This window comes from Megascapheus bottae, unplaced genomic scaffold (genome assembly GCF_031878675.1).
Source record: "Megascapheus bottae isolate mThoBot1 unplaced genomic scaffold, mThoBot2.hap1 HAP1_SCAFFOLD_40, whole genome shotgun sequence".
In the NCBI taxonomy this organism is placed as follows: Eukaryota; Metazoa; Chordata; class Mammalia; order Rodentia; family Geomyidae; genus Megascapheus; species Megascapheus bottae.
Window position 1 is genome coordinate 5,772,385 of NW_028327715.1, and position 19,864 is coordinate 5,792,248.

Genomic DNA, 19,864 nt, shown 5'->3' on the forward strand with positions numbered 1-19,864 from the left:
ATATCCAAAAATCATGGTTTGACTCCAACCTAGAAATTCCATGATACTGGCTCCAATAAGCCAATTTAAAAAATGAAACTGGAGATATGGTTCAAGGGACAAAGCAATAGTCTTCAGCAAAAAGAGCTCAAGGACAGCACTCAGACTCTGAGTTCAAGCCTCAAGACCAGCAATAAAAATGAATTCATGAATTGATAAATAAATAAAGCAGAATAGCTAGAGGATATAGCTAAGAACTAGAAGGCCTGTCTAATAAGCACAAACCCTTGGCTTCAACCTCAGTGAATACTTCCCGAATGATAACTTTACATTCTATGTAAATAAATCCTTGTAAAATCTAGGAGAGTAAAATTAGGAGACAAATGTATTTGATATCCAAACAAATAAGATGAATATAGAGAGTGGAAAAATAAATGGAAAGGCAGAAATGGAAAAAATTATACAAGTGAAAACTCTGATGAGTAGAAAAGTTTACCAATACTACTAAAAATCGAGTATCACTTCGACTTTGTGTAAATATGTGAAGAAGCACAGTGTACTAAAAACCAATACCAAACTGTTGTCTACAGGAAAACTCTTTTAAATTTAATACATTTTAGCATAAAAGAGATGGATTGGAAGAGTAAATACTGGCCAAAGAATTAAAATGTTCAGTGATAGCCAGGCACTCCTTACTCACATCTGTTAATCTTTTGAATTCAGATGGCTGAAAACTGAGGATCAGAGTTCCAAGCCAGTTTTTGAAGAAAAGTACCAGAGATTCTTATCTCGAATTAAACACCTGAAGTAGAAAATAGAACAATGGCTGAAGCGGTACAGTGTCAGACTTATAGTGGAAAAAATTAAAAAGTCAGAATCAGAGCTTAGGCCTGAGTTCAAGCTCCTGGAGCCACCCCACAAAAGAAAGGAAAGAAGGAAGGAAGGAAGGAAGAAAGGAAGGAAGGAAGGAAGGAAGGAAAAGAAGGAAGGAAAAGAAGGAAGGAAGCAAGCTAGCAAGCATGCTGCAATGTAAGATTCAGTGAAAAAGGAAGGTTGCAATGAAAGTAATAAAATAGCATGTTGAATTCTGTGTGTGTGTGTGTGTGTGTGTGTGTGTGTGTGTGTGTGTGTGTATAGCTAGGATGACAGACTGCATCTCTGCCAAATTTAAAGATAAAAAGCCTTTTAAGCTGGGCACGGTGGCTCAAGCCTGTAATCCTAGCAACTCAGGAGATTTTAATATGAAGATCGCAGTTCCTTTATTGCCATCCTGGGCAATAAAGTCCATGAGACGCTTATCTCCAAAATTAACCACCACAAAACCAGAAGTGGTGTTGTGGTCAAGTGGTAGAACACTAGCCTTGAGCTGAAGTGCTCAGGAACAGTGCCCAGGCCCAGAGTTCAAGCCCCAGGACCAAGAACCACAGCCTTTTAAACAAGCCATGTGGAATTGGCTCATGCCTGGAACCCTTGCTGAAACGAGGCTGAGATTGGAGGATGACAGTTCCAACTCATCCTGGGAAAGTGAAGTCCTTGAGACTGTTACTGCCTAGTAAATACTCAAAAAGCTGACATGACAGAGCCAATCTGAGTAAAAATGCTCAGAAACAGTACCCAGGCCTTGACTGAGTTCAAGCCCCTGGTGCTCACACACACATGGATGCCTGGGGAAAAAATCTGATGTATCCCTAAGCTGAGTTCGAACGCCCCTAGAGCTAAAGCTTGAACTGATAGAGGTGTTTTACTAGATTCTTTCCCTGGAAGTCAACTCAGTCAAGGCAACACATCTGGTGACTCAGGCCTCCAGGAAGGGAAGGGGGGGGGGCTATGCTAGGCGGAGACAGTCGTACAGATTGTTTCTGATTGGCTGAGGGGAAGAGCGGCTTCAGGAGCTGACCAATGAGAAGCGTCCTTGGTAGGAGGCCCCTGGAGTCTCCCAAAGGCGCCAGTTTTATTCCCTCTCTGCTGCCCCATGGCCCAGGAGGTCACAGCCTAGGCTCTGCGGTCCAGAAGCTGAGCTGAGGTCCTGAGAGCGGCCTCTCGGGCTCTTCCCTGGATGCCAGCGCCTTCCACCCCGGGCCTCGGCCCTGCTGCTGACATTTCTCCGGGTTAGACTCCCACAGATGTCACGACCCGGGCTGGTTTCAGAGCCGCCCGCGGGGGTGTGGGGTGCAGTGCCTGTGGATCTCCGTGAGGACAGCGGGGTGCGCGGGGAGGGGGAAGTGGTGAGTGCAGACTCTGGTCCGCGGTCAGGATCCTGGGCAGGGTGGGGGAGCGGATCCGGAAGGCAGGGCCTCAGCTGGGTCTGGTAGGCCCTAGGGGGCCAGGTAGTGAAGAGCTCCTCCAGGTAGTGAAGGGCTCCTCAGCCCTCCAAGGCCTGCGAGAAGGGCTGGGGCGGGGCGGGGCTGGCAGCGGGCACCTGAGTCCTAGGAGTTCTGCCACCCGGTCCTGGCCATCCTGTCTGCTCCAGAGGAGGTGAAGTCACCACAGGCTGGGGCTTTTCCATCCTGGAAAAGACTCCTGGTGTAATGGTGGAGAGAATTGATGATTCATTGGTGACATCTGAATTTCCACCTGTCTCCCACATTGCCACCCTCCTTGGAAAGGGGGATCCATACGCACCCATGTGGTGGCGGTGGATGTTGGGGAGATCTGTTGTCCTCTCTGACCTGTACGGATTTCAGACTTGTTTTATGATATTGGTTGTGTGTGTGTGTGTGTGTGTGTGTGTGTGTGTGTGTGTGTGAGTGTGCTCACACGCGCAGGTGTGGGCGCTAAATTCGGGGCCTGACTACTGCCCCTGAGCTTTTTCACTCAGGCTGGTGCTCTACCACTTGTGCCACAGCTGCCCTTCCTGCTTTCTGGTGGATGATTGGAGATAAGAGTCTCACTGATGTTCCTGCCTAATCTAGCTTTGAACCAGAAACTACACATGTCATCCTCCGGGGTAGCTAGCATTGCAGGCTGCCTGTGTCCCTGGCAACAAGCTAGATGTTGACTTTTGATTATCGGTTTTTTTTTATTGTGATTAATAAGGGTTACATTATATTCACCAGATAAAAGGTGCATAACTTCACAAACATTGATACTATTTCTCATGACATGGTCCCCATTTCCCTTCCAACCTCTCCCCCATCTTGATTTCCCCTCTTCCCTATCCAATTTCAAATAACCAATTAAGCACATATAAAATATATCAGATAACAAGGTGAAATATTGTAATAATATGAGATAACCAAGGGATGGCAAAAGAGATGAGTTCCTGGTGCAGGTCTGCCAGGTCCAAGCCCCTAGCCCTGCCTCTAGGAATTCATGCAGACTGCTCCCTGAGGGTGGGTGGGGCCTCACCTCTTAAGAGTTTTCAGGAATTTCCTATCCTTCACCACAATTCTAAGGTGCTAACTTTGGACAAAGTTTTACAGCTTACTGGTCATAAGCTACATCTATGTCATACTTATAGTTCTCATCCATGACTCTTTTGGAACCCACCAAACTTCAGTGGACTGACTGTTTTTATTCACCTCAAATATCTTTCCTTTTAGATAGAAAAGAGTCAAACCTTAATTTCCACCAGGTGTGTGAGGATGTTTGTGGGTGTTGAATGAACCTAGAATTGTAACATATACAGAAACATGTTTCCAGAATGAAGGGTTAAGAAGAAAAAAGGGGTTAGCAAGCAGGAACCAATAATCAGAAAGCCCAAGTTAGAACACTGAACCACTTTGTCTCTTGATGCCAACTTTGAAGGAGAAATGGGAGAAAGAAAGACAAAATTATAAGGATAAACAGATTATTTTTCTCAATGATTTACTTATATAGATTATTAGTCCTGTTTCTATATACATAACATGTCAAACTCAACTATCATGAAATTTCTAAAATGGACTCACATTTTTGTTTTGTTTTGTTTTCCTTTTTAGAAAAAAAGAAGGTAAAGATCACATACTTTTCTTCTACTTTCTTCATTTCAATTTTTTTTTTTGCCAGTCCTGGCCTTAAGCTCAGGCCTGAGCACTGTCCTTGGATTTTTCTCAAGGCTAGAGCTCTACCACTTGAGCCTCAGCACCACTTCCGGCTTTTTCTGAGTATGTGGTACCAAGGAATTGAACCCCGGGTCTTCATGCATGCTAGGCAAGCACTCTACCACTAGGCCAAACTCCCGGCCCATTTCAAATTCTTAACTGAAACATTACATGTAACAATAGCTGGTCTTAACTTCTATAAAAGGCTATACCAGCGGCCGGGAGTTTGGCCAAGTGGTAGAGTGCTTGCCTAGCATGCAGGAAGACCCAGGCTGGATTCCGCAGTACTACATTCACAGAAAAAAGCCGGAGGTGGTGATGAAGCTCAAGTGACAGAACTCTAGCCTTGAGAAAGTCCAAGGACAGTGCTCAGTCACTGAGCTCAAGTTCAGAACTGGCAAAAAAAAAGACTAAATCACATTAAGTTTCTTTGCCAACATAGACAGTTACAACAATTCTTTTATAGTTGCCTTAAACATAGGCATGAGAAAAACTTACTGAAGGAATTGAAAAGGAAAAGGAAAACCATAGAGAAAAGAAATGGATGATAAATGTAACAAATAATTTTGAAACACTCAGATCTGAGAGGCAACTATTTAAAAAGCCCCAAAGGACAGAGTGAACACAATCTAGTCAGCAAAATAAGACAGAAATCTCACACGTAAGAAATACTGTTTTGCATATGCATTTCAGAAGTTTCTGTTAGGAAGTGAGTGGAAGATAGAAATTTTCTTATTCAGGACTTGAGAGCATAGAATAAAGAAACAGATTTCTTATAATTGATTACTTCAAGCTGAATGTGCATGAGATTATTAACATGTGCAGTATCACTGTCGGTGAATGTAAGACCATGCTCACTCTGGTCTCTCTTTCTAATGTAATCTTTCTATCCACATTGGCCAAAAGATGAATTACATAGACATTCTTTATACTTTGTAAACACATCTTGTCTAGCCAGCACTCTAGTGGTAGAGTGCTTGCCTAGCATGCATGAAGCCCTGGGTTCAATTTCTCAGTGCAACATACGTAGAAAAAGTCAGAAGTGGTACTGTGGCTTAAGTGGCAGATTCCTAGCCCTGACCAAAAACTGTCCAAAGACAGTGCCCAGGTCCTGAGTTCAAGCCCTAGGAATGGCAGACAAAAGAAAAAGGGAAAAAAGAAAAGTAACTTGTCTATGTTGTTTCCTTGTTAGAATAACAGTGACTTCATAGAATGAATGACAGAGTTCCTTTCTTTACATTTAATGGGACATTATTGATACTTCTTTTAGTCTGGAAGAATTCTATAGTGAATCTCTTCATTCCAGGGCTTTTCATTACCTTGGCACTGTTACTTCTAGCAGTGAAGGGTTCAGGTGGTCTCCCTGCAGTTTCAGCTCTCTCAGATCTCACCCATGTAGGGGGAGCAATGAGAAAACCTCACAGGCCACTATTTGTTATTTTCTATCCAAAAAGGTGTTCAGATAATTTAGTATTTTTTCCATTAGTTTTCCCCTCATTTTCCATGCTAGTGTCTGAAATGTTTTAAGACTCATAGTTCTACTTTTGGCTTTTGGGTTTTGGTTTTTGGAGGACTTTTTTTGGGGGGGGCTAATGATAATATTATTGAGTTTCCTGTCTGAGCTTACTTCCAATCAGGATCTTTAGTGCCCAATGTCCCAAGTATTAGGTTTACAGATGTGAGACACTAGCAGACAGAAAATATTATTAACCTAATCTAAAATATATTCACAATAAATACAAGTTTTAGGTATGTAGGTATGGACATAGGTAGGTACTTACAGAAATAGATAAACAGATAGATCCTTCAGTAACTCTTCACTGAAACACAGAAAAATACATTCCCATTTTTGTGGGGTGTGAAAAAGAAAAATGGAGCTTGTACTTAGGTCACCAAGTTGGATTAGTAGGCATTCTGCTGTTGAGCCATACTTTAAGCCCTTTCTCTGCACTGATTATTTTCTTTGAAAGGTAATAAGATCAATATTAATTGATGCCTAACAGCTTGTTTTGAAGAGAACTCCAAAAATGATTTAAAAAATTATATGTAAGAAACTGGCATTGTTTTCTAATAATTTCACATACATGGTTATTATTTTGATATTCACATTCAAATAGGAATAGACTTACAAAGTGTTATTTAGCTCTCTAAAATAAAAGGTACAGATTGTATCGTATTGTAAGTCATGAAAATGTGTGAGGATAAAAAGCCAGACCATGAACACATTTTATACAAGGGACTTGGCTCTGGGTGGGGAAATGGGGACCAAGACATGAGAAAGGGTATTAATGTATGTGAAGTAATGAACTGTCTCTCTGGCGAATATAATGTAACCCTTCTATTAATTACAATAAAAATATGAAAAAAACAAGGGACTTGGCTCTACATAGTTCAATTTAGCTGTCCTTTCAGCCAAAGTCTGGAAAAATGCTTAAAATATCATAGAAAAATTATTCAATCTACATTAATGAAAATAATGATGCTTTTTAAGATTAAATACAACTCAACAGAATGTCTATATGAGAGCAGAAATGGAATTAACAAGTACATGTCTGATGCCAGAATTATCTGTATTTTATTTTCTTTACAGAGTAGACAGACAAATGAAAATATCAGAGGGAACTTCCAAGAACGTCAGGCAAATTTTCTAATAAAGACACTTTTGAGGGCCGGGAGATTGACCTAGAAGTATCGTGCTTGCCTAGCATGCATAAAGTCCTGGGTTCGATTCCCTGGTACCACATGCAGAGAAAAGCTGGAACTGATGCTGTGGTTCAAGTGGTAGATGCTAGCTTTGAGAAAGCTCAATGATAGTGCTCAGGCCCTGAGTTCAAGCCACAGGACTGGCCATAAATAAATAAAGAAAAAAAGAAACTTTTGAAGTTCTAGATTTTTGCAGAAACAATATACATGAAAATGTAATATATTGCATATATTGTTCTATCATTCAGTGAAACTTCAATTGTATTTCACACTTGTATTTTCTAATGCTATATGTACCTAATTACACCAGTTATTTTAAGACAGGGTTTTGGTTTTTGCCCAGGGTGTATCTGGACAGTGACTCTCCTATTTCATATTCTGCCATTGGCCACAGATGAAAGGAGCATGACACCATGGCTGGCTTTCTCTGTTAAGATGGAGCCTCAGTAACTTTTATGGCATATAGTCTGCAATCATCATCCTCTCAATCTCAGTTTCCCACAGAGCTGAGATGGCAGGCATGAGCTACTGCACTTGCATATAGTATTTTTATTTACTTCAGGAAATTCATTAAGTGGTCAGGTACTGGTGCTCAGGGCCTGTAATCCTAGCTACTCAGGAGGCTGACTTCTGTGTATCATGCATGGAAGTCAGCCCAGGCAGGAATGCCCATCATTCTCTTCAATTAATCAGAAAAAAAAGCTGGAAATGGAGGTGTGCTTCAGTTAGTGTGCCAGCCTTGAGCAAAAATAGGCAAGCAAGTGAGAAAAGCCCTGAGTTCAACTGCCAGCACAGCCACCCCCCAATATATGTCATGAATAGAAATCCAGAGGTAGCCCAGTGGTAAGCAAGTAAAAGGCCTTGCTTTGATTCCCGGGATGAAACACACACACACACACACACCACTTGAATGGCCCTTAGTTACCATTAGTTCATCTTTGGCTACTGATGCGCTGTAAAATGTAATGACTAGATTTCAGTTATTCCCTTCATATAGAAATTCTTTGATAAAACTGTCTTTGTCTTCATATTCTGCTTTTAGAGTGTGTAAAATAGTATGGGTACAGCTTGTAACACCTCAGGCCTCTTTATAATTTACATGTTATTTACACTCCCTTAGGTGGCCATATTTAATGGTTTAAATAAGATGTAAGAAGTGCATTTGGACAACTTACAGTAGGGTAATTTTTTTTTGTGGGTCATGGGGCTTGGACTCAGCCTGGGCACTATCCCTAAGTTCTTCAGCTCAAGGCTACCACCCTACTGCTGGGCCTGGACATAGTCCCTGAGCTCTTCAGTTCAAGGCCAATGCCCTACCCAGCTTAGTAGTGCCTTTTTTTTACATATGATCAAAATTTACACTTTGTAAATTGTGAGAAACTTTACACATATGAGCAGATAGTATTATACTTTATATTGCAGTATGAGAACATCACCAGGTAACAGTAGTAGCTCACGCCTGTAATTCTAACTACTTAGGAGGCTGAGATATGAGGATTGTGGTTCAAAGCCAGCCTGGGCAATAAAATCAACATGATATCTTTTTTTGTCATAAAAACGTGAAAACATTTTATTCTATGTACAATAATGTACACAAATTTAAATAGGTCACCAAAGTGACCGGAAGTAATTAAAGAGGTATATTTACAGTAGCACATCACAGTAAACGGAAAACCATTCACAGATTCAACATTGATACTGTTTTTTGTGCTTGGTTACACACTGAAGTGAAGCATATTACTTCATTTTGGATGAACTGAATTTTAAACGAATACCTCAATGATTCGTAAATGCTATTTTAATCAGTGTCATCATTAACAAGTTCTTCAGCTGCTGCGCCTGTGGGCCGAATCCCTCCATTTCTTTCTCTTTGAACATCATCATCATCATCATCATCACAATCAGTACTGTCATCTTCATTTAATTCTCTGTCAGATTCAGCAGCTTCTTCTCTTAATAGCTTCCTCTGGATTTTGATTTTCATTGGGTGCAATAAATCCATTGTTGTTAGACACATTTGAATTATCCTTGGTATCATCTTCAATGTATATACTTTTTGATGGCACATTGGACAAGTATCTTGAATGTACAGCCACTTCCGAAGGCAAGGTGCATGGAAATAATGATTACAAGGTGTAATACGAGCAGATGTTGTAAACTCATGGTAGCAGTTGCACATACATCACCTATTTCTTGCAAGCGGCTCCCTTTTACTTCAAGAAGTGAATTGATTTTCTTAACGGCAGTTCTACGGTTCATGAATGTCTTCCAGCCATTTTTTGCATATAAGTAGATGTTAAAATAAGCATGTAGGCACATCATACAAGCCCAAATTTTACTTCCTGAATCAAAAATCATAGTATAAGCCCCATTTCCAAACATCACTACTCCAAATATAAATTCAATAATATTGCCTGTTGAACGAACGTAGTAGACATAATCATCAAGCTTTTCCCAGAGGACATTATAGTAGCCATCAATCATGAATAATGTATAAACAGTGAGAGAAACAATTACTTTTAAGCAGAGTTCCACACAAAAGGCCGTTACTGCAAACAACCATGTATTTAGTGCATAGTGATGCCAGAGAACATAACTGAGTAAAACAGGAAGGACAAACAGGCAAGCAGAGACAAACAGCACAGGAAAATGTCTATGAAAAGATGACACATGGGAGGCACTGAGAGACATTAATTAATACAGGATCTGTCATTCCATGGATGAAATGCAGGACTGCAGTTAATAAAAGGCACATGTTTCTACTTAAGTGAATAAGTCTCTCTTCTGGCCTTAACCCACTTAAACCAATCTGAAGAGCCAAAATAAAAAATAAAACAGGTGCTACAAAGCCAAGCCGCCTGTCATCTTCTTCAGTTGATCCAATAAAGGCCAATATTCCAAGGCCCAAGAAATGGGCTACTGAAGAAATTACAGCACTCATGCCCAGTACAGTTAGGGTAGAATCACATCCACTAATTATAAGGTTACAAATGAGGTCCCAGAAATCATCCCAAGAAATAAAATAGGACTCAGTTTCATTTGCCATCCTTAAAATGTATATTAACACTGTAGCCTGGGCTGTAACTCTTGTTAGCCAGAAGACGCGAAGTAGATCTGGGAAACCAATCCTCTTCCATGTGTCTTCCATCAATAACTGTAATCCATAAATTCGATACATGTGCCTCACTAAAAGATAAACATACCGTGTAGAATAATAAAACCACTTAAGTTTCACTGCCAAGACAAGCACTGTATTTCATATGAGGATCAAGGATGAGGTAAAAACTAAAGTCTCTCTGAGGTGTAATGGTAGCTCTGTGATTAAACCTGTTACAGGAACCAGCAGATCCAAAATAATTAATTGTGAATAGATGGACTGAGTCTGGAGTAGTGTGATGTATCCAATCGAGATGTGAGCTGTAGAACAATGAGTGCCCTCCGCAGTGAGGGCCCTTTCCGAGGCAGGGCACCCAGAGCGCCACCTGGAGTGCTGTCCACATCTGCTGAGGGGCCATCCGCACCTGCTGCTGGGGGGGGCCCCTCCGCCACCAAGAGCCACTGTCACACCGGGGTCGTGTGGGGCAGGGCCCGGGAGGGGCGGGGCTCGGGCGGCGGCTCCGCCCCAACGCCCTCCTCTCCTCTTGGGCAGCCCACCCCGCCGCCCACCGCGTCTCCCGAGCTGGAGCAGGCAGAGGAGGCGGAACATGACATCTTATATACAATAAACTACTCCAAAAAGTCAGAAGAGGCACCGTGACTCAAATGGTAGAGCACTAGCCTTGAAAGCGAAGTGGCTCATGGACAGTGCCAAGGCCCCGATTCACACTTCAGGACTGCAAAACGGGGGGGGGGGGGACAGGCCTGGGAGTTTGGCCTAGTGGTACAGTGTTTGCCTAGCATGCACTAAGACCTGGGTTCAATTCCTCGGTACCACATACATAGGAAAAATCCAGAAGTGGTGCTGTGGCTCAAATGATGGAGCTCTAGCCCTAGCCTTGAAGAAAACCCAAGGACAGTGCTCATGCCCTGAGCCCAAGCCCAGGATTGGAAAGGAAGGAAGGAAGGAAGGAAAGAAGGAAGGAAGGAAGGAATGAAGGAAGGAAGAAAGAAAGAAAAAGTATTTCAATTTAGAATCTAAATATTGTACCAAAGTCCATGAGGAGGAATTGGACTGTTCTCCAGACATTGCTGAGCCCCTCATGGGCTTCTTGCTCTACTTATTTCATCGTGAAGGGAGATTTGGGTAAAGCAGCTAGATGGGTAGTATAGGTTGGCAGTAGACTAACAGAAACGGAAAAGAAGATTTTAGAATTTCAATGATTGTAGTTTCTTCTCTATTTCCCTTCCCCTCTTTCTTTCTCTCCCCCTATTCCTCTCCCTCCTCCTGCTTTTCTCCCTCCTCCTTCCCTTATCTTTTTTTAAAATTATTATTATGGCATCAATTTAGGGCCTGGGCCTTTTGTTTGGCTTTTTTCGCTCCTTGTTGGTTGTTCACCCCTGGAGAAACTCCCTCAATTCTGCCTTTGTTGCTGTTACTGTTGTTTTTAATTGGAGATGACAGTCTCGTAGCCTTTTCTGCTGAAGGTGGCTTTCAACCACTATTCTCAGACGTCAGCCTCCAGAGTATTTAGGATTACAGTTGTGAGCCACTAGAACTCTGTAAATGATTGTCTTTTCACACCGAGAATTATGGTCCTAGCTTGTAAAATGTTACTGGTCATCATTAACCCCAAGAATGTATCTGATCTCATTTGTTTGAAAGAGAAAAATAAAATTACATTCTGCATTTTGAGGATAATTTGCTTTTAGCCTTTAGGTTCAAAACTACTAGCCACATGCTGGTAGGTCAGGCCTGTTGTCCTAGCTACTCAGGACACTGAGATTTGTGCATCAATGGTTCAAAGCCACAAGGGCAAGACAGTCTGAGAGACTCTTATGTGCAAGTAACTATCTAAGAGCTGGAAGTGGAACAATGGCTAAAGTGATCATGTACTAGCCTTGTGTAAAAAGCTCATGGATAATACCCAGGGCCTGAGTTCAAGTCTCAGCACTGGCACACATGCACAAGTATTAGGACAAGATAAATATGTGTCAGGCAGTCACTAAATTATTGGAATTAGCTAGGCAAATCTGTGAAAGCTTTTTAGTGCTTGGTCAACACATGGTTTTCCAATGCTAGATGTTTTGAGTCCATTTTCCACTCATGAAACAAATACCTGAGAATGAACTTCCAAATCAGAGAAGTTTATTAGCAGGGCATTGTTGGCTCTCACCTGTAATTCTAGCTGCCCAGAAGGCTGAGAAGTGAGGATTACAGTGCAAATTGAGCTTGGTTTGGAAAGGGTATGAAACTCTTATCTTCAGCTAACAAGAAGATGGAAAGAACCAAAAAGAACAGAAATCCTGGCCAAGTTTGAGAATTCAGTGCTGCAGCTGCAAGAGCTATTTCGTGGCAACCAGCTTCTTCCAGATGGTTTACCAGAGTTTGCCTGGATCTTGCTTAACTGGATCTTCCCTCAGAGCTCAGTTGGATGCCCCTACCAACCTGCTACTGGGAGCCTACATGTGGGCTGGAGTCTATCCAAGCCCCGCCCCCCGCGGCCCCACCCACCCGCGCTTAGACGCGCCCCTCCTTCCCAGAAGACCATGGGAGCTGCTTGCTTGGAATCCCCTTGGAAAGCTCTGTGAGAGGCCAAAGGACCTACAACTCTTGGTAGACCTACTAAAGGAGCATTTGGAGTTTGCTTGTACATTGATTAGGCAGAGCATTACCTACAATTACATATACATATGCCTTATATGTCATACATATAATGTACATGTTATATAATTTTAAATACATAATATTAACATATTTATAAATATATAATGTACATATATTTTTATATAATTTTTGTGTGTACTTTTGTTTTCCTATACCTGGCTCTCGTACTCAGGGTTGCAGCAATGTCACTGGGTTGGTTGCTCATGGCTATTGCTATACCACTTGAGCCACAAAATGCCACTTCTGGCTTTTTTGGTTAATTGGAGAGAAGCGTCTCATGAACTTTCCTGATCAGGTTGGCTTCAAATGGTCCTCCTTAGATCTCAGTCTGCTGAGTATCTAGGGTTACAGGTGTGACCACTAACAACCGGCTTAAAATATTTTTAATACATAATTTTGTCATTTTCCATATGTGATCAATTACATGCAAATGATAACTTTAACAAAGATGTTAAGATTTACACAGAGTATTGTTTTGACAGTTTATAAGTTAAATTGATGAAGAGGTCACCATTTAAATTTATATGTCATGTTTTCTATCATAAAAGATTAAACTATAAAAGTATAATCTAAAGCTGTAAATGTTTTAAAATAGTCAAGACTCTTCTTTATTACAGTTTTAGATACAGAATATTATATCTTTAAAAAGCTGTGTACTTAGGTACCTCATTCACGTAATCCTAGCTATTCAAGAGACTGGGACCTGGCTTCATGGCTTGAAGCCAGCTTAAGCAGGAAGTCCAGAGTTAGCCAGTAAAAATTCAGTAGTGGAGAAGAGTGGTTCAGCCTCAAGTTACAGTCTAGGGGTAGCCTCCAGAGCCTAAGCTCAAGTTTCCATGCCAGCACCTTCCCTGCCAAAAATCCACCCTAAAACAATTTGTATGTTGTCTAGTTACTGTATGGATTTCAAACTCATGATCCTTCTGCCTCCAGAGTAGCTGAGATTAAAAGCATGTGACAGTATACCCAACTTCTCCTTCTTGTCTTCCTCCTTCCTTCCCTTCCTCCTTCTTTCCTTGCTTCCCTCCTTCCCTCTTCCTTTCCCCTCCCTCTTGCCTGTCTCTCTTGTTCATCATATGAATGAAACAATGCATAATGCTCTGTTTCATATAAAAGTTCTTTCATTCTGAGATACTTATTACATAAACCCTCTGCATTCTTTTTTGTATTTTGGAGTATTATTTCATCACATTTTATTTATTCATTCTATTCATGGACACTGGGAATGTTCGTATTTTTGGCTGTGATGAATGTAACTGTTATGGATATTCCCTCTTTTTTTCTGTTTTGTTTTGCTTTTGTTATGACTAGTGCGGTTTGAATTCAGAGTCTTGTGCTTGCCAGACAAGGTTTGGGGTTGATTTTTTGTTTTTGTTGTTGTTGTTTGGTACATAGTGGGGCTTGAACTCTGGGCCTGGGCACTGTCTGAGCTCTTCAGCTCAAGCCTAGAGCTCCATCACTTAAGCCATAGGGCCGCTTCCAATTTTCTGGTACTTAATTGGGGCTAAGAATCTCATGGATTTTTCATGCCCTGGCTGGCTTTGAACTGAGATCCTCAGATCTCAGCCTTCAGAGTAGCTAGGATAACAGGTGTGAGCCACAGGCGCCCAGCTGATATTGATTTTTTTTAACCAGTAGAGCCATACCTCTGGCTAGTTTTGCTTTTGTTATTGTTTAAATAGGCCTTCCTTTATCCCAGGCCATTGTGGACTACTATCCCCCTATTTATGCTTCTCACAGAACTGGGATGACAGGCATGAGTCACTATGTCTAGCTTTTAATTATTGAGATGAGGGTTTGTGAACACTTCACTTTGTCTGGCCCTGGACAATGATACTCTCAATCTCAGCCTCCTGAGTAGCTAGAATTAGAGGTTTGAGCTACTGAGCCTGGCTGACACATTCCATTAGTAGTAGTCTTGTTTAGATATGTTTTCATTTTTCCCAAGGAAATACTCTAGAATCTAATCTCTGGCTCATAAAACATACATGTTGATTTATTGAAATTGATAGATTTTTCCCCAAATCATATTATTAGACACTCCTTCCCAAAATGTATGAATATTCCACTTGCACTGGCTGATTTTTTGTGTTTTTGGCTTTTTAAGTTTTATCTCTCATGCTAGAAGTATAGTGGTTTTTGCCTTGCATTTTAACTGATGCTGTGTTAATACTGAGCTTCATAGAAGTCAAGGTAATCAAATGAAGGGTATATATGTATGGTATGAGTATGAACAGGAAGTGAAGCTAATGTGTTACTAGTTTGGGGAATTTGGCAAAATCTGAAGCCAAAAATATGAAACACTTGGCTGGGAATAGGAAAATTATCTGTCCAAAAGTTGTAAACTATATGGTATTTGAAGTCAAGATTACTTAAGTGTAGCTTACTAGTGTATACAGTATGTATGAAGCCTTTGGCTTCAATTGCCAGCATCAAATAAAAGACAAAAGGAGGAAGAAAAAATAATAACGTTTTATGCCAATAACATGTTTACGCTGCCATTTGTTCACAGGTGCAGATGGTGCAAACTGTGCCCTTGGCACCAGAGACTGGTGATGACAATAGCTGTTCTATTAAAGGAAACAACCCGAACTATGACACTGCGGTAAAAAATTCAGTCCAGTTTTTGTTGTTGTTGTTGTTGTTGTTGTTGTTGTGAGTCACCAGGCTTGTACTAGGCCTGGGCACTGTCCCTGAACTCTTTGGCTCAAGGCTACCACCCTACCCTTGAGCCAAGCCCCACTTCCTGTTCTCTAGAGGTTAATTAGAGATAAGAGTCTCAGGTCCTTTTGTGCCTGGGCTGGCTTTGAACTGTGATTCTCAGATCTCAGCCTCCTAATTAGCTAGGATTATAGGTGTGAGCCACTGTGCCCAGCAAGTCCAGTTTTATTTTTTTAATGTTGATCTTTTACTCAGTGGCAAGGCATATGCATATGCATATATTCCTTTTTTGTGGTCATGGGTTCCTCAGCTCTTCAGCTGTGTCAGTTTGAGTCACAGAACCACCCCTAGTTTTCTGGTAGTTAATTGGAGATAAGAATCTCATGGACTTTTTTGCTGGGCTGGATTTGAACCACAATCCTAGCTCTCAGCCAGTACCCAGCAACATAAAGATTTTGAGCCAGGCACCAGAAACTCATGCCTGTGATCCTAGCTACTCCAGAGGCTGAGATCTGAGGATCACAGTTTGAAGCCAGTAGTGGCAGCAAAGGGTCAGAAGTGGAGCTAATAGTCAAGTGCTAGGATGTTAGCCTAGACTGGAAAAAGGGAATGCATAACATTTAGACTCTACATTCAAGCCCCAGTACTGTGAAAAAAAAGACAATCTTGTATTTCAAGTTATCTGCTTTTTGGACTTTAGTTAACTAAGCTGATTTAAACATCTAGAAAAGTTCTATTAGTGAAGAAACTAATTCTCGGCAATAATACTAATTGCATCCAAAGGAAAAATCATGAGAAAATATATGTTTATTTATTATGAATTAGATACTTTCATTCTTTACCTATAGTCATTGGAATGTCTTAAGTTAAAAGACTGAGATTAGCCAAAGATACCTAAGGCTAGTGTTGTAGATTCTGGGTTAGAAATGCCAAGTACTTATTTTTCCTTTTAATTATTACACAAGCATTTTATTAAAATCTTAGAAGAGATTAATAGAAATGAATATAAAGGAAAAAATGTAAAGTCATACAAATTGTCACCATCCAAACAATTAGGCACTAACTCATATCCTTCTTTAACCATATGGTTTCCTGATGCCTTTGAATTTTAATATGTTCAGCTGATTCCTTCCTATATACAAATACATATGATTTATACTCATTATCTATCTATCTATCTATCTGTCTATCTATCTATCTATCATCTATCTATTATCTGGACTCTTTCTTTGCTTTTTTTCTCAATGACTCACTTTTTTATCAATGAAATAAGCATCCTAAGTATGATTCTGTACACAGGAAAATATGTCTGGACATGTTTGGATTACTGGTCAGTGCCCTCCACATCCTAAAAAGATATACTGGAGATAGAGGGCATATATGAGCCCCTGTATTCATGTGCTTTTGTTTCACATATATACTTCTCATATTTTCCCGTTCCACTCCTTCTAAAAGAGGAAGTTCAAGCATCTCGTCAGAATGTGATTCCCACATCTTCCCACAGCTTATTGTTCATCCCATTATTCTGCAGACCCTTGCTTTGTTCTTTTAAAGAAGGGTGCTGCTCAATCCTGTGAGGCTGCAGATCTAACAACACAAAGTCCAGTAAAGGCACGAGTACTAGGTAAGAAGTCCAATTTAATTCTAAAAATTTATTTGACAAATTTTCTTTGTAACGTATTGGCTGCCATGTTTCATAATCAATAAAAATGATAGCTAACAAAGGTAAATTTAAAAGGTGGATCCAAGGAACAATTACAATGGCATACTTCATTTTTTTTTTGCCCATACTGGGACTTGAGCTCAGAGCCTGAGCGCTGTCATTGGGCTTTGTCAAGGCTAGAGCTCTACTATTTGAGCCACAGCACCACTTCTGGATTTTCCTATGTATGTGGCAACAAGGAATCAAACCTGGGTCTTTGTGCATGCTAGGCAAGCACTCTACCACTAGGTCAAACTCCTGGTCTCCCTTTTTCCTTATAGGCCAAAAGTCACTTTGTAAATTGACCAATTTTTTATCATCAAGTTCTTTGAATAGGTTCATTAGAGTATGCCACAGAATTGGATTCCATAATGAGTTTCAATTTAATGTGTTCTGATACAATAGGAATGTCATGGGATCACTTACAGGGGAGAAGAAGTGATAAGCTCACTTAGACAAGAGACTAGATTTAGGAAAATAAGGTATGGATATAGAAATGGCAATGAGCAGATGAAGAACTTTGTTGGAAAAGGAAAGACACAGTGGACAATTATGAGAAAATATCAATTCACTTTCTACAACAGCATCTTTTTTAAGAAATATAATAAATCACTCTCTCAGAAATGATGCTTAAAGTTGCGATAGCTATTATTAATGGAGAGTCTGATCTGAAACACAATCCTAAAGGTGCATGGTCACAAGGCCGTTCCTCCCTGGTCTTGTCAGAGAAAGTGACACAGTAGGAACCACCTTGCCACTAGGGAAGTGAAAACCATCTAAGGAAATATTGTTCATTCTGAAAATTTTAGATGCAGTGCAAATTTGATAAAGAAGTAAACTTCACTTCAAAGAATGCCCGATGTGCGCAAGTAGGGAAAAAAGGCATGTTTAATGAATGTTACAAATAGTAGATTAAGTCACAAAAGAGGAAAACTGATTGCCAAATAAGAGAAGAAATAGTTCTTGAAAACACTTGCTGTTGAGGTGAAAACAATTGGAATGAGCTGCTGATAAGTTACTTAAATGAGGCAGATAAGAATAGGGTGATTGTTGTTCTTAATGTACAGTTATTTCTTTTTTCTTTTTTCTCCTTCTGGTTAATCTCATGTAGTTACTGTATCTGGCTTTGTTACCTGGTATTTTATATATACATTTTGTTTGTATATTTGCAACTAGAGAAGAGGGGAACAAGATGATTGGGAGGGGTGGGTGGTGAGAAACGGGACAAACATGAGAAGGGTTATCAATGTGCAAGAAGTAATGTACCCACTACCTGACAAGTGTAACTATAACCCCCTATACATTACCCTGACAATAAAATAAAAATAAAAATAAAAGAATATGCACTTTGAATTTGCTCTTTTTTTATTATTTTTTTACATTTTATTTTTAGCCTCTTGTGTTGGTTCACTTGTATCAAATAAATTAATCACAGAAATGTTTCCATGTCTTCCTCTCAGATGATATTCAGTATATATTCAATTGATGAAAATCTGGGTCATTAAAGTAATTCCTGAAGGGAGAAATAAAAGTATTTTGCTCAGGGTTACTTTGAACACTTGAGGATAAACTTTTGTTATGTCTAATTTAAGAATAGACTTCTTTCTTTTACTATCATTTATCTGACTTCAGTAGATGACTGGTGAAAAATATGGTTTTCTCAGCAGGCCATGACTCTCAGTCTATTGCAGCAGAAGAGCAATAGAGTTGTGAGGGCAGGGAACATAAACAGCCTTTGGTATGTTCATCATTTACATTCTATCTTCTCCTACAAGTGTATTTTATTTATTCAATAATATAACCAAAGGAATTTATTTACCACACAGACTACTCTAAACAATCAATAGTTCAAAATAACAAGTGCTCTATAATTATTTTACTAAGTATGAATATTGAGACATTATTGCATCTGAAGGAGATGACTAACAAGGAAGGGTTTATAATATTACAACACAAACAGATTTTTTTTGCCAGTCCTGGGCTTGAGCTCAGGGTCTGAGCACTGTCCTTGGACTTTCTCAAGGCTAGAGCTCTACCACTTTAGCCTCAGCACCACTTCTGACCTTTTTTTCTATGTATATGGTACCGAGGAATCGAACCCGGGTCTTTGTGCATGCTAGGCAAGCACTCTACCACTAGGACAAACTCCCGGCCCAGAATTTTTTATTTTAATGAATGGAATCAGAAAATATAACTAAAAATTTATAGATGGATTTAATGATAACTTAGCATATGTTGATATTGGGTAATCTGCCGTGGTTATACACATATGAATGACGTAGAGATTACCAAGTTGAAGAAAACCGTTAGCCAATGCATCCTACAGGAACTTAGGGCTTGGTTTTTTTTATAGCACATTAAAAATTGTTATGTGTTAGACACTGAATCCATTTCCCTTTCTGAATAATTACCTTTGGAGAGATAGTCAGGAAACAAACAGGATGAATATTTACATGAGAGAGAAGGAACTGTCAGCAAAGAATTTTCATCTCTAGAATCCCTTCCAGTGAAGATGTTAAAAAGGATTTCATTTTTCTTGCTTGCGGAAATGGAAGTCATTAAGAAGAAAATTCTATATTCAGACAATGGGTTCCCTAATATGACATTGTATCAGACAAATGAATATCTAGGATACATTATCCAGGGAGACAGAGCAGAGAATGCCTAGGTTCATCATTTTATCCTTACAGTCATAGACTGAGCAGTTGATAGTAAGATACTCATTATCCTGGCATCTACATTGTTACAATGAATAAGAAAGGAATGATGGCAGAAAGACAAGACACATTTTTCACATGTAAGAAATAGCTTCTTACCAGATACAGAGGCTGGGAATTGGAAGGTCCAGGTTCAAAGCCAACCCCCACAACAATCTGGGAGACTCCTGGTCAACAATAAGTAGCCAAAAAGGAGGCAGGCAGTGTACCTCATGGGGTAGAGTCCCTGAGTGGTCTAGAAAGCTGAACAAGAGTAAGAGGGGCCCTCAGTGTAAAGGGTGGAACCAGCTGAATCTGAAAACCAAAGAAACAAAAA

The 19,864-nt window shown here is 40.2% G+C and overlaps 1 protein-coding gene, 1 long non-coding RNA gene and 1 pseudogene across 6 annotated transcripts in view; 1 reads left to right on the top strand and 2 right to left on the bottom strand.

Annotated features, from left to right (window-relative positions):
- LOC150039413 (uncharacterized) overlaps nt 1-19,864 on the top strand; it is a 510,688-nt gene that overhangs the window by 327,747 nt on the left and 163,077 nt on the right. Inside the window, exons 1-2 of one of the 5 annotated variants that reach the window (XM_090327887.1) lie at nt 16,663-16,753; nt 18,496-18,569. The exons of 3 other annotated variants lie outside the window; for them this stretch is intronic. The gene's annotated coding sequence lies outside the window, so the exon portion shown is untranslated. Of the gene's footprint in view, nt 1-16,662; nt 16,754-18,495; nt 18,570-19,864 lie in introns of those variants that run through there. One more of the 5 variants, XM_090327888.1, reaches the window with a different exon arrangement.
- The window catches only part of LOC150039423 (uncharacterized), a 242,842-nt gene that overhangs the window by 85,339 nt on the left and 137,639 nt on the right, over nt 1-19,864 (bottom strand). The gene's annotated exons all lie outside the window — the stretch shown is intronic.
- Nucleotides 8,503-10,415, bottom strand: LOC150039430 (E3 ubiquitin-protein ligase RNF139 pseudogene; annotated as a pseudogene).